Raw genomic sequence first — 16276 nt, 5'->3', positions numbered from 1 at the left:
AGAGATTCAGGAGGTGTTATTAAAAATTCTGGCAGGCAAGTCTGATGTCCAAGTGCAACAAAAAAGTTTAAAAGATGATTTTGTTGAAAGATAACTAACCATGTTTGCCACTACGGCAAAAGCAGAGAGCCTTTGCCAATAACAGGAACAAGGCTGCAATCGTCATACTAGAAAGTACATCAAGAAGCTATGGAGACTGTCATACAAGAAACTGATCCAATAGTAAATGACACATTTGATTTAACTACTCCATCTACTGGCAAATAATTATGGCTAGCGTGTAGAGCTACGGGCATTGCTTAGATGAAGCTTTGTCTACAGAAAAGACTCAAAAAAGTATTTTTCTGTTCTTTGAAAAAGTAACAAATGCTTTGTCATTAGCTTCTCTCCTTTCCACTGTTTCCATACATTCTGGTTTATATTAGCACCACATCCCATTTAAATGGCACAGCTCCAAGCTGAGTTTTACATGAAGGGCATGAATATTTTTTTCAGTACAGTTCATAAACATATGAGTTTTATTTGACTTATATCACAATCTACCTAACTTTTATTTGTAGCCCATCCTGTTCGTTGTTACTTTGATTGCCTGGAAACACATCAAGCCTTATGACAAACTACGCAAGGCTCCACCTAAACACTCTTCAGGCATGCAGGAGTGTCTTTAGCCACAATAGCTGTGCAAAGTACAGATTTTCTTTTAATTTCTCTTACAGGCCATACATAGTAGAAGAGCTCTGAGAATATGTACTGAGATCTACAAAACACAATCTGAACACAGCAACTGGAAACATGACTGCCTGCCTTTCCTTCAAATTACCATCTCCTGATACTTCTCTCTCCACAAGATGTGACATCATCTCTGGCAATCTCATCTTTCCCACCCCAAACATCAGGGCATTCGTAATTGTGCATGTAGTGCTTGCAACCTGATAATCTTTCTGCAGGGCTTCAATATTTTAATATAGTGCCTACTATAATACCAATCAGTCTACAATGTCACATGAGATTAATAAAATTATCTATTTAATCTTTTCTGCTTTTAATTTCTAGGAGTCCTTCATGATACCATTTGTTAAGTTTTCTAATATGCATTCAGCACAACAAACCAGGCAGTTTCCTTCACCCTTGTAGAGGGGTAAAATTCACAGACCAGAACAAACCCTCTTCTACGCCTCTGGCTAGCCTCCCAGGACAGTGTTGCCTGGGTACAGGACCACAAAACATGCTGCTGTGCTCCTCTCAGCAGGTCCAGAAAACGTTTGCTAGAGCTAGGAGAGAGTATTGTGGGTGGAGAGGGGAAGTGAAGCACCCTAGGCTGTGTAGGTCATTAGTTATAAAGTAACCCATAGCCAACCCCAAGACAACTGCTGGAAACATGGAACCACTAATATAGTGGGCTTCTACTACTTGTGGGAGGATTTCAGTCTCTATAGAAGCATGGCATCTAAGTATGACCAAGAACAATAGAATTACCTTTTATCTTCTGTACTGTCTCTGGAGACAGTATTCTAAGTCCTGGAGATACAGCTTAGAAAACAGAATCAGACTTTATAAAAACAAAATGCACTTCTACATCCACACACCACCATCTACACTCTTGCTTGTAGATTTGGTTCATAAGATCAAAGTTTTTTAAAAAACACTAAATTGTTTTGACTAGGAAATTTCATTCACCGTCCACCCAGAATTGCAATTTTCCCTAATTCTATTTACTATTGATAAATACACCCTTGAAGAGTCTGTTGCAGTTTGGACTCACTCTTACAACCAAGAGGACAATAGTGATAGATGACAGCAAGTGTTTCTTGCTCTAACTTATCATTTATGTATTTTACTTCACTTCACAGCTAACCTTCTCAATGCAGCTGAAAGACATTAGTATATAAGATTCAGCCAGTACTAAGGGCAGGAACAGTAGTCAGACTGATGCCCTAAATTATAGAACCTCCACTACACCAGGTTGCCCAAAGCCCCATTGAACCTGGCCTTGAGCACTTCCAGGGATGGGGCATCCACAACCTCTCTGGGTAACCTGTTCCAGTGCCTCAGCACCCTCATTGTAAAACATTTATTCCTTATATCTAATCTAAATCCTTACTATTTTACTAAAACTAATGGCTTTCATGAGCACTGTTGGACAAAAGATAATTTCAACATGATCACCCCACATACTTCAGATCATCTTGTTGATTATTTTTCATCACTGTTTCTAAGTTTCCAGTTTAATATATTTTGCATGATGATTCTGGAGGGCTCAAGTATGCACATCAAATCTCTAGTTTTACTTTATGCCTAACAGGTGCAAAAGAAACTCTGTGATATGTTTGGTTGTGATGGTAACTACTGGTGTGTTTTACATAATGAAAGGTTTCACAAAAAAAATCAGGATTTCTGTCAGGCAAGAGTTATTTTTTAAAAAAAAGTTAAAAGCTGAAATTCAGCAGGATGTTGCCACAGGCAAAAAAAAAAAAAAAAAAAAAGAATTAAAACCCCTCAACCTTTTTATTTTGACATTTTTGCACAGCTTTGAGGTACAGACAGGGAAGTTGCAAAGCTCCCCCTCTCCTCCCCTCACAGTGTACAGAGCAGCGAGCTGTACGTATATGTGGAAGCTTCAGCCCTACACCTGGACTCTGCTTAGAGCACTACACCCACATGCACAGTTCAATGTTTAAACAAAACACTGATTTGTTCCTTTAGCAAAAACTATTCAACAGGATAAGAAAGAGCATGTTGATTTTCAATGAAGATTTAAATAGCAGCATACGTTCTCACTGTTTACTCTTCTGGAGAAGATTTTCACACTGGAATATAGGCAACCCAGACTCTGACCTCAGGAGCATCTCTCATGATTTCAGAGGGGATCTCTGAACTTTTTGTGTTTAAACAACTAAGACAGAAATCTAGCCTGCATTTGGAGTGTCTTCCACTGCTGTAAGACTACAAGTGAAAGCCTGAAATCAACAGCAAGTCTTTTAACATGAGTGGGATAAGGATTTCACTGAGTTTCGCTGAATTGTGCCTACTATCTGCAGGCTTGGTGGTGCCCTCAGTGAAGACTGCAGAGCTATAGTTACTAATTTCAAAAAGAGTATACTCAAATCCTCTCAGTTAGGTACAGAGGAGAAAGAAACCTAAGTCACTTTAGCATTTCAAAAAAGTACCATCTCTTCTTTTCATACTAGTGTGCACCTTCTACTGTACAACTTCTAGTTGTATATACACCTTCTGGTTGTACATATATAGTGTACAACTTCTCCCTTTGACTTTAAAAACCAAAACTTAAAAAACCCCCAAAACACTACATGTCTCTGGTAATACATCAATTTTTGAGTGAAATTACAGAAATTGCTCAACCAAAGCATTGGCATTGTTAAATGAATCAGATAATTCATGGGTCTACATTTTTCCTATATATGGTCAAGCAAAATCTATAAGCCCTGACATCAAAGCCAAATTTGAACATAGGTTTGTTTGAGTAAAGAATGCCTACTGCCCAGTTTCCTCCGTAAGATGCCAGAGGATGCCCCTGGTCTCTGATCTGGACACAATCAGTTCTTTCTGCCACTCTCTGAGATTTTGTAATTTCAGGCCGAGCCTTTGATCAGATTCAGTAGTCTTCTCTGCTGTGGGGGCCTCTGAAAATAATACTGTTTAAAGCTACATCATTTCAGTTCACCAAATGCCTCCAAACAGCGGAAGTAACTGTCGACAAATATTCTTGTTAATTAATCAGTAGAGATGGGGGAAGAGAAGAGCAAGAGGGGTCTTGTTTAGATTTCTATCAGATCCAGCAGTACATCTCCTTTTCAACCTTTATTTGTTTTGTCAATATATCAGTGTCTAAAACGTGCAAGTCTATAGCTTCCAGCTAGGGAAAAAACTGTTATGGGGTAATATTTCAATACAGCACATTTAGGATATTTTAAAAAGTTTATCAGGAAACTGAAACCCTATGGATTCCTGACAATCACCTGCACTTGTGCATTATCTGTTTCTAATTAGCCTGCAGAACAGCACACAGAACTTTAGCTCCAAGAAAGGGCCTTTATAAAAGTCAAAAGCAACAGCTAAATACAAACTGTGCCATCCCCACTGTGCACACCTCTTTCATGATTATAAAATCTATTACTATTAACTGTTAACACACAATTGTCAGCTATTAACCTAACTATATTCCACAAAGAATACCATATGTGGAGGAAAAAGTAATCTTCTTAAATGATTCCACTGAATACTGGATTGGTTGTATTGTCTCCTTATTCTTCTACCATAGTACAGTTGGAGCAACACTACATCCTTCATACCTTTTGGCCAATCTGCCTTTAAGTCAGGCCTGGGTCCCTACCCGTGGCAGTCTAAATGTGACCAATGCAGGAACAAAGACTGCAAGAAGTCTGAAGGAAACAGATCTGTGTGCACTCAGAGCGCTAACTACAGTTACATCATTTGTTATGCATCTTACTAGTAACAGACAATTTAATTTTGAAAAGCGTTTAAAAAAAGTTGGTTTTGCCCTGTGTTATTGCCATGCACGTGGTAAAAGAAATGCTAGAGGTACACCTCAATTTGATACTTCATTTATCTGACTGTTACTCTCACATGCTTAGAGGCAGACAACCCTTTGAAGTTTCAATATCATTGAGTCAAGAAAAAAAAAAGCAGAATTCTAAAGGAAATAAAATTATTCCTGAATAAGACACTCAAAATCTTAGCTATGTTTGATGCCTTTTTTCCACCCACCCCCCCCTTGCAAAAGCTTAGGTGTGCAGAGAGCTCTGCAGGAGGTGCTGTGAATTTCAGCTAGTGTGAAACTACTTCTGGAGCCCCAGAGAACTGCTTCAGTTAGCTATTCTGCTGTCTCACATCATATAAGCTATAGATTTCACCCAGTAGTTTCTACGTTGTGATCAAACTTAAAATTGAACAGCATTTCTTTCAGAAAGACAGTCAAGCATTAAAGAATTCAGTAACATGTGCTCAAGGAAAAAACAACCCAAACCACAAAATGAAAACAGAGCTGTTAAAGACCTCAGAACATATATTTCATTCCAGTACCCCCGAGGCAGCATTTACTTTTACCTGAGCAGCTCTGGGCTTATGCTTATCTAGCCAGATCTTAAATTCCCTGTGGGATGGTATTTCCACAATCTCCACTCCTTACTTAGGAGACCCATAGATGGGCTCTGACCAAGCAGAGGAACATTACCTTTATCAATATCAGCCAGACTCATTCCTTTCATATGGATCTAAAAAGAACATGTCCATAATTTGAAAACGTTAAGGGCTTGGGAGCTAAGTCTTTTGGTTTTAATTAAGACATCTTTAAAATATTTAATTTATGAAGTTTCTCATGAAAAGAGTGACTGAAGGTAGACCGGACAGAACTGTACATTTCTCCCCCTCATTTTGCACAAAACTCTTAAGGTACTTATTGTTGCAACTTAAACTAAACTATCATCTAAAAATTAGAAAGTGTCTGGACAAACACTTCTGGATTTCTTGTAAGGCAGTTCAAAGTCATCAGGATCTGAAATATCATTATTCCACACAATTCCTGAAACGATTCCATGATATTCAAAATATGCTCTACAAAAAAAATATTTCCAAAGCCATCACCTTATATTGTAAATTATTCAAATTTGTCCTGATAGGCTTCATGCTTTTTACACATATTTGAATCCCAGAAAGTAGGTAATCCTTAGTGGAGAGGAAGTTGAGTTAGAATTCACAAGGCCTGGGTCTGAGTCCTTGTGCCATTGCTGGCCCATGGAAGGATCTCAGATATGCCTCATTACCGTGCCTCATTTTCCCATTGGCGATAGTAACACTTCGGAAAGCGGAGAAGAGAAAAAAGGCAAAACAGCAGTTTTGCCTCGAAAAAGGATTTTTTTCTTCCTGCCACTCAAGCAGCCTCTAAACATACCTCTCCCTTTTCCCATTTATCTATGAATTGCATCACTCAAACACTCAGATTCTTCTTTTTCTTTTTTCACCTCGCTGCAGCCCCAGACAAGTGGGAACAGCTTTCAAAGGGAATGTTTGTATTTTAAGCTCAGCTGTATGCTACAGTCTTTTTAGGTCAGATCACTTAGAACAGGGGATGTGTTTGGAGGGGGGGGAAAACAAACATTTTTTAACTGTCAGTTGGAACTGAAAGAAACAGCATGAAAAGAGGCAGCCTAGCTATTGGTTTTGAAGTGATGGCATTTGTCTATGAGTGCGTAGCCTACAAAAGGCGACAGGTTCTAAAATAATGGTACCATAGCAGGCACTGAAATGTAAAACATATGTCACACTTTTCCCTGCTCGCAGTAAGGTTTAAAATATTTATAATGCTGCACCTTTCCCTGAAAGCTTCGTGCAGCTTTCCTGGGTTCATGGGTAGGTGAATCACCTCCCTGGAACTACACTGCAATGCTTACGTGGATTTGTTCATCTGCATACAAAGAGGGGAGCAAATTTTAGGGGGCAAAGGCATGGCTATGCAGCAGCCCCCAAATTAGTATTTTGTCAGTATGCCTTCAATCCTGACACAATGTTTGCTTCTGTAACAGGTTTTTTTTAAAAAAAAAAAAAAAATAAATCTACTGTTTCATTTACAACACAAGCTGAGGAAGTAGTATTATTACTTCCTTACGCAAGAACACCACAAATTTGTCAGGAAAGTGTGATCTAGGGTTTTGAATTAGGTAAAAGGAACACAGCAGCTAATGTGATACAATTCAGGTACCAAAAAACCCAGGAAGTCAGTGAAACAGAGGCAGGTAAGATGTATGTGCAGACCTTCACAGGAATATATGAAAAAGTTCCTTTTGAAACAAAACAGAGCAAACCTGGTCAAATACCTGCATCCTGCTCAAGATCTCTCTGAAAGCAGCAACTTTCAGACATACCAAGCCTTAAACTTTCAGGAAAAGACTCTCAAAGGCATGATTCTGGCAGCTCTCATTCGTAGCCGAGACCTTGTTCGACCTGGATGTAGAAGGCCCTGGTGCCACAGTAAACTTCTAATGCGGACAACTCGGCACCGTGCCCCCCAGTCAGTGAAGGTGCAGTCTTGCTCCTCACCTCCTCCCGGTTGCGTGAGAGGACAGCTGGTTGCAAGGGACAGTCACACAGTTTACACACATCACGTAGCTGCCACACCCCAGCACCTGGCCAGGAGCATCTCCTTCATGGCCAGCTTTCCCAGCTCTCTCTAACCACTTGAATTGTCCAAAAAGGCCAAATCACTGAAAGAGGAAGTCCTACAAGATTCAGTCTCTCTGGAGTACCACTTTAAAATCATAAAAGATTTTAAAATGTCTTTTTAGCCAGTGCTTTTTAATAGTTAGGACACATTTGGGTCATTTTTCTCAGTCTTTTTCTTTGTAACATGCAAGACCCTGTACATGTGCTTTTACATGTGCTCACATATTTACCTTATATTAAACTGTTACTCATTTCATCTAAATAAAAAACAAACCAGAAACAACCACGTAACGTAAGGCTCACAATAAAAATCACGTGAATTCCCAATACTATTACTAGAGTTGCAAAGAAGGTTTATTGTTTTAGCAATGTTTTCATTTTCTCTTCTACTGTAAGAATCACTAGAGAAGACTTTTGCTTTGTTAAGTGCTATATACTAGCCAGCCAAGATGAAAGTACTCTAGTCCCTTCTTTAATGTTTCCAGTTATTTTTCAATGCCTAAACTTGATGGGAAGCTCTAAACGCAACTTAGCACTTCTGCTTTGTATTAACATAACCCACCGTGCCTGGAGTATTGCTGTGAATCCAGTGCTAACAGTATGACATCAAATCAAGACTTACCAAAATCCAGCACTCGAACTTATTCGGAATCAGACAGATAATATTTTGCCTACCACCCGTTGTCTGGAATAGATGAGGAATGACTAGGCAGAAAGCACTGACAAAACAGTCCGACACCTTCTGCTGTGCCTGTGCAACACTCAATAGCGAGCTGGTAGCTGCCGCTATGCAACAGAAGCAGGTGGAGCTGAAGACTTACCTGTTCTTGGCTGCACACACAGCACCTGGCGAGCCAGCACATTCTCATGTCAAAGTAGCAAGGAACTTTCTGCCTGTGACAGTGCTAATGAAAAGCTAGGTTTTACAAGTCCTGAATTAGATTATTACAATAGCAAAAATTCTGTGATCTGATCCTCCCACTTACGCTGTCTGATATAAGCAAGACTGAGCTAGAAATTGCATTTTCATTCCAGACACAACTTTGGTTGTGTGTTTGAAATTAGAATTCTCATGCGTTTGAAATCAGAATAATAAAACTTCTTGAAATCTTCATATAAAGATTATTAAAGAGAATATATCATTATATTCTGTATGGTTTTCATGTGACTTATTAAATACACAGCCCAATATAATTACCTTATCTAACAATGTATATATATTAATATACATTTGCATATTATATAATTCTAAATAACTTTTTTTCCCTTTCAGAATATAGTAATCAGAGTTTACTGCTTAAACTAGATGTTCACATTTCATGAAAACTACATTCACAATGGGAAAGTTTTGTATGAAAGCATTCCAACTAACTGCGTGTTAAGGTGTCAATCAAATTTCAACTTCATCTTTTCAGTTTTAAAACACAATATTAAGTGTAGATAAGGAACAATGCCCTCTAAGCAGGAAACCTAGGATGAATTTTAATTAACCTGCAATGAACTTGAAAAAAATAATTCATACTACATTCTATCTATAGTTTGTGTAAGAAACCAACCCATAAATTCAATCTGCACAGAGTGCATGCGCTTCTTACAGAGACAGATATTACAGATAACTAAACGCACAGGAGTTCTGTGTAGCCAAAAATGATGCAGAGTGCTCCAGGAGTAGACCTGGCCACGTCACCCGCTCTCACGAAGTAAGGTGATTCTGCTTGACTTCCTAGCCAGTCAATCTCAGCAACAGGCAGATTTTTCCCTTCACTTCCTTGCTGCATGCAATCAGAGGAAGAAATACTACTTAATGCGCTGAGATGCCAAGCAGTCAAAATTAGAATAAGAGGATGCAACACAAGTGTGTCCCAGCATCTGGACTTAGGAACATTGTACTAATAGGAGTGGGGGGAAAAGCTCTAGGAAGCTCTGGAGGAAAAGACTGGATAGGACTATATACATTAGAGTCAGACATAAATGATCGATATTAACACAGATATTAAAAGTACACTGTACCTTCTTTTCTGAAAGCCATTGCAAAAGGGCCCTGAGCAATTCCTCTTTAATTCTATGTGCCAGCTAGTTTCAAGAGGGTTAAGCTCATCAGGTTTCATGAGCAAATGTAGGATTTCATACATGTAAGGAAAACTGCACGCAACACAAAAGAAAACACGCAAAGCAGAAAATCATGAAACCATTGTCTTGGTGTAGGCTTCTGTGTATGATGAACAAGAAAGAGTTAAGCCCCTCTCCTGGTAGAACAAATTATATCCAACAGACCACCAATTAGGCACAGTTTAGTTTCTCACCTATTTGCAGGTGTTAGCCTGTAAAAAAGTTAACAGCTTCCTCTTAAAATGCTATTTATTTTAAAAAGGAAAAGGAATAGTTTTGCTGTTGCTCCCCTATACAAGAGAAAAGGGAAGAAGGAGAAAGTCACTCAAATTCACAATACGCTTTATGCTCATTCATTGTCTGAGCATAATTCAGTACTGTTCTTGTCTGTAAATTTCCAGTGTATACAAGTTTACGGCCATGAACTGAAGTTTCACATTGCATATACTTTTGTGCAAAATTCTGCCCATTAAGACAGGTTTGGAAACTTGAGTGTCAAGGATATATGAAAACACCTGACAGACATTTAAACATGTAAGAAATAATCACTGAATTTTCTTCATCTGCTCCTATCTCACTTCTGCCTAAATTCTACCAGATTGGAAGTTAGAAAAAGAATTCCAATAAAATTCCTAAGTCCTACTGAATCCAATATTACAACTCTTCCCAACTTCCATAAAAAAAAAAATTAAAAATCATAACACATTTTTATGCACCACTTTTTCTTGGGCTCCAACATTACATTCAAGTTTAACAAATTTACTGAAATATCACCAGAAAAGTATATTCAAAGCTGAGCTGGACTAGACTCAGCTGATTATTTCTCACAGTCAAGATTTCACACAATTTGTAGCCCTGTACAACCCACTTAAGTTTGTACTAAACTTAGCTAAGCATCTAAAATTTTATGTACTAGAACCAAGCTCATGGCAATCTGCTATCTGATGTGATGCTAATCATCTTCAAAGAGCAATAGCCAACTCCATACTCTGACCTAAGCTAGCAGTAGCCTCTGGTTTTCTAATAGAAAACAAAAACAATAAACACTTTTTCCTGTTTTCTCATGCCAGTTTTTCTCCTCAGTTTTTTATTTTCTTCCACACATCACTTGTACGGACACTCATTTCTTTGTTTTACTTTTCTTCAGCTGAGAATCAAGTACCGGAACATCTTTTTAAGTGTCTGGTTATCTAATAATGTTTACTAAACCATTTCCTTCTCTCTACAGTGAATTACTTCTGGTGCCTGGTAGCAATTTGGACAGCAAGCTATGCAGACAAATTTTTGTAGATAATTAGCCGAATGGATATTCGGCAGAAGTGGGTCATACTGTACTTGTTCACAGATGGTTCAATAGAATGGATTTCAGCACATGCACTTCTCTAAACGCATTTTGAAAGAGGAAGGAAAGTGAAAAAAAATATTTTTAAAGGCTTAGGAAAGGTTACAGAATACGTGCTTTTAGTCTAGGCAGACAAAGCATTTCACGTATGCTGTGAATGCACTGCATTATGTATCAGTAGACCAAAGAGCGTGCTTTTAGGAAGATGACACTCATCAAGCAAGAGACAGTGTAACTGTTGCAGATATAGACTTATGCTGTCTTACAGTTGTTGATGAAGTATCACCAAAATTGTCATACACACACCTACTATAGCTAGAAATACTTCTCATTTCACAATACCACCATTTTTAGGCACGTACCTACAGGGCACAGGCTTGGCTCTGCAGCTGAAAAACAGCTAGCGCATCCAATGCCATGTCCTGTTGCAGCAGGACTGCCTCACCAACAGACCCATTTGAAGTCCAACAAAACCAGAAACAAACAAACAACACTCTGTAGATTCATTATAAACTCAAAAGCAGGTCTCTGCAGTTTCCTAGGACAGCTCCACAGGCGGATAAAACATGCTGTGGAGCCCAGCAACAAAGAGCAGAAAGATACTAGGAGACAACATGCAAACAACCAAGGTACTAAATCCTTCAAGAATTACTGCCAGTCTTTAGGACCGCCAATGGAAAGTCAAGGACTTTGCAACACTTTGGAGTCCAATCTCATTAGTAACTTGTTATGTTTCTCCACAATTGTGATTCTATCAGTGGCATTAAAAGATGGAGAAATCTTTCTGTGGCATTTGTTGTGGAAACATAGTAAATCTATTACTTTTCTCCTAGCAACAAGCAGCTGACATAGAATGATCATACACTGAACAAGATTTACTTCATGACGGATAGCTGTAAAACTTCAGCCTCATTGTGCCCTCAGAGTATGACAGTCATCACTGACATTCTGCAGTTTTCCTGTTTCAAAGCTCAGACTGTTTTGAAGACTGTTTGCAGAGCTGATGCTATAGATAGAAATAAGTATTATTGTATTTTTTTCTTAACAATGCAAACCAAAATATGCAACTGACCCAATTCCCTGTCATAAATAAAATGTTAGTGTTTCAGATTTTAAATCAAGTTTTGCCCTAAAAGATACGCCTTTAACAGTAGTTTGTTACAAAGAAAGGAAAGTTGGAACAATCTACTTGCTTTCTATTTGTACAAACACTCTAACACAACAGCATTCTCTTGATTGATGGTGGCTCAAAGTTTTGACATAGTTATCAAAAAAAGGCGTAGATATATGAAACGCTGAATATAATCTGCTTATACTATCACTTACAGAATATCACATAATTAGTCAACACATTCATAGGTATTAGATTTTGTCCAATGAGTGAAACAGGTCATCCAACTATACAAGTAAATAACGAACAAATAATTTAGTTATCTGTACTAACTGCCATGAAGTCCTTGATTTTTTTTTTTATTTGCTCATCATACCTTTCCTGCTAAAAGCATTGGTACATGGTAGCTACCTTTGCATCCTGTACAGAATTTTAGCCCAGATAATGTCTTATCAGATGAACTTTCTGTTGTACAGCAAAACATTATTCTTAGGTACATGCAGCGACAAAAATTAGTGTGTAAGCTGGGGCTGAGCACTCCCCAGTCAGACATTATGAAGTTACAACTCCATTGTTTAACATTTCACTGTTCTTACACCAAAACCCAATCATCATTTCACCCTTTCTGATATATCTTTTAAAAGACAAAATATTAAAACACACGGAGCAGGTGGGGGGAGAGTAAGTATGCCTTCCAGATCAGTAATTTCAATTCCAGGACAAGATGACTGAGCCTTAGAGCTGCACACAGAGCAAAATGTTTTAAAAAAAAAAAAAATATCTATAAACCAGTGATTTAACAAACCACTAACTAAAAGGAGGCATCTGATTATACAAAATTGCCAAGCAGCTGCCAAGAATGCTATTATGGTTTCCAATCATTTACTGCCTACACTTCACTCCAAAAGCCATTCCTCCTTTTTTATGTTCTGCTAGAAGCTCCCAGGTCTAGCCAGCACGGAGCCTGGGACAAAATCTGGGGAAAAGGAAGGGGGGACATAGGGGGGAAGCAAACCAAAGCAGAAAAACCCACCACACCCAACTTGTAATCTCTTTGCAGAATTCTCCTTGCAGAATTCTCCCTATTTACGGTTCAAGAAACAAGATATTTTAGCAACTTAAAGAACCAGCACCTAAATAAAAAGGATTGGTTCAAGAAGGCAGGAATTAATCAAACAATTTGTCAGTTAAGTTTAAAAAGGGAAGGGAGGGAATTAACAAAAAAAAAAATCTTACAGGCTTACAATCCATTGGAGAGTTTGACTTAATAATAATGCTTAAAATTCACCAGTCACTCATTTATACAAATGTTAGCAGAACATGGATAAGAAACTAAGATTTAAATAAAATCAACTTTCAGTGAAACATCAATCCATAATCACCTCTAATCATTTCAAATATTACACTTTAAATTGTTTTAGACATGGCTAAGATGCAATAAGGCTGACAGTTTGCAAAACAAATTATCAGTGTATGCATTAGGCCTGGAAATTGTGATTTGCAGGATAAAATATACATGAAAGCAGGAAGAGTTCAATCATACACCGTTGCATAATTCACAGCATTTTTCTGCATTTTGTGTCATGGCATGTATCCTGTATAGGACCTTGCATATTGATATACATAATATAACATTATAAAGTTGCTATTCTGAATTACATGTTGGTGCACTATTTACATGTACTTGATAAATAACGCACATAGTAATCTGGAATCAGTACAAAGAAATGAATCATACACGATCACCACATACATTCATACTAACGTCCTGAGAACCCACTGAAACTCAAGAGAGACCCAGCCCTATATAGCGAGATTCGGTCTTGTTCCACACAGAAGTTGGGAGCACAGTTCTTCACTCACTGTCCTCCTCTGTTGACCTTTTTGCTCTACTGTCCCTCACCAGCTATTCTTCATTTTATGCCATGCAGTAGTCTTCTACTTCCATTTGCCTTTCAGGAACTCCTCAGCAGGGCAATCGCTGCATAATTTGCTCATGGTACATTTATTCAAAAATAGGACTTTCCTTCCCTGATTTTGTGAAACTACATTTCAAACAACCTGATAGCAGAGAGTGAACACAGTATGTTACACCTCATGGAAAAGTAACTATCTGCAGTCATGTTCTCTTAGGAAAAATAAGTTCTTCATGGACTGCTCTTTCCTAAGTAGCCATTTGAGCTTAATTTTCAAAAGGCATTCACCGAAATTGTGCCTGAATTGGGTTATTCCACTTACTGCACATCAGACAGTATCATAGGATGTTGCGTATCTTCTTTTAGTAAACACCTAGCTGATTCGTTCTAACATCATCCCTGGACCGGCATTCAGGCTTCAGTGAATCTATTTCATCTTACATCAAACACATTAGGAATAAAGGCACGTGCTATTTGCAGTTTAATCCTGACTCATTTCGATTTCTACCTATTGTAGCCCTTCACACTTCATCTCGGCAGCTAAATAACAGGAAACATATACAGCTAGATGTAAAGTGCCAACCAGTATTTTTAACCTCCATCCCTCATCGTCCCAAAGACAGGGGCAGAGGAGTGTCCTTCTTTCAGTTCTGTTCCTTCATGCAAGATCAATGGAACGTATTATTAAGTAAAGGAGAATAAATGGAGGACCCGGTAAAATTATTTCTGACTTGCACAATGCACAGAATCAACTCACCATTGCCTAAAAGTGATCAAGTCAAGCAGTGAAAACAAGTTTTACATAAAAGCATTTCATGGTCTTAGAGGCAGTAAGATCTGATAGAAAATAAAGAGCTTCAATCCAAGCTGGCCAGAAATTATTCAGATCTCAGAGGCATGGGTCAGAAAGAAATTTCCTCTATATTATGAGATGCTTTGAAGCAATGCAAGAATTATACCAAGGGAAGGTAAAGGCGGGAAGAAGATTATCTCAGCTTGTGTTCACAAAGAGGAGGAAACTGCAGTTATTCCAAAGGGGCTCTGTAAAAGTATGCAGAAGTATACTATTTTTTCATAGACAGTCTTCACTCCCCTGTGTCCATCCTACACAGAGTGCACAGGTTAAAAGAAACAGCAATGTTTAGGGCATACAGTGGAGATGCCGTTCAGCGTGCGCAACTGCGTACGTGCTTTCTTCATTAATGCTTGCCTGTTCTTTCAAATTCTGCTCCTGTGGTCTGATGCTGAGTGATGTTGATCTTTGTATCTTGACTACCTGGAGTGAATTCCATTGCAAATAACTTATTCTCCTGTTGCTTAATGCAAAGCCAACAAAAACACCAGCACTTGATTTCCCACTGTTCTCTGCTGCTGTTCTGGGAAGCAATATGACTAAACCAGCTCACTTCCCAAAGGATAAGCACACCACTTGCCAAATTTTTTTGAGGCTTTATGGATCCGCTGAAGTAAAGGGAGATGGGGAAGGAGGCGGAGTACGGGAAAAGAAGAATAATGGAATAATATATGTTTTACAGCTTTGTATCTTTTAAGAGCAGTAGAAAGTATCATGTCTTGAACTGACCCTCTATATGAAAGGTCATTGTATTTCCTCCAGTAGTCCCTGCTACTTGCTCAGTTGTGTTTTGTTAAAGCTTATCTCCCAGTTTTGATATAAGAATCCATCAGTTCTCAGGGTATTCTGTTCAAATGGCTAGTCACACCATCTGAATGATAGATAAGGTAATGATGGATCTCTATAGTGAATGTACACAAACCAGCTCTAACACAGAGCTGGCAGTACCAAATTCAATCTATATTAGCCACTATTTCTGCAGCACCTTGAAGATGTTTCACAATATAGTCCATAATGAACTATAGGTTGCTTCTGCATACTATTAACTGCTAGTTACAGCATAGATATAGCCAGGAACTATCCAGAGGCATTGAGGGGCAATTGCTAATTGCTGAACTACAGAAAACACCAAAAAATAAGTGTCACCTGCCACCCACTGTGTCCACCAAAATGCTATGCAGTGATAGCAGTCTATTTAGAGAACTTCCTTTGGTAATTTCTCTCCCTGGTGTTCACACACTAGCTACCCTCAGATATGGTCAACTATACTCACTGCAAGAAATATATACACACAGATGCTGAATGTAAAATTTGTTTAAAATTAACTGATGCCTGTAATTAAATTTCAAGGCCTCAATTTAAATACATGAAATTACATGCAAAACTATTATAGATAGATTACTTGGAAAAAACCCCAAAACTTTAAATTAATGAAAATGTCTGCAAAAAGCTTGCCTTCACACATAGAGATGACTCACACGGAAAACAGGTGTAAATGAGTCCATATATATATACATACACTGTTATAGAATGAATCAATTCATCTTGTTTCTCCAAGAGTGCAACAAGCTGCTTTTATCTCAGAGTCATAGGGTTTCCACAGGATTTATAGAGTACGCTGGTTCCATCACCAATTTTCTCAGTGAAACTACGTAGTGGTAAAGATGCTAGAGGTCTCACTATCCAGTTTTCTCCAGCTTTCTTGGTGCATAGTGTAAGTATTTAAATGGTAGCAAAATCAATGGAAA

This window comes from Balearica regulorum, chromosome 7 (assembly GCF_011004875.1).
Source record: "Balearica regulorum gibbericeps isolate bBalReg1 chromosome 7, bBalReg1.pri, whole genome shotgun sequence".
Lineage (NCBI taxonomy): Eukaryota > Metazoa > Chordata > Aves > Gruiformes > Gruidae > Balearica > Balearica regulorum.
Note: the sequence above shows the minus strand (reverse complement) of the source record.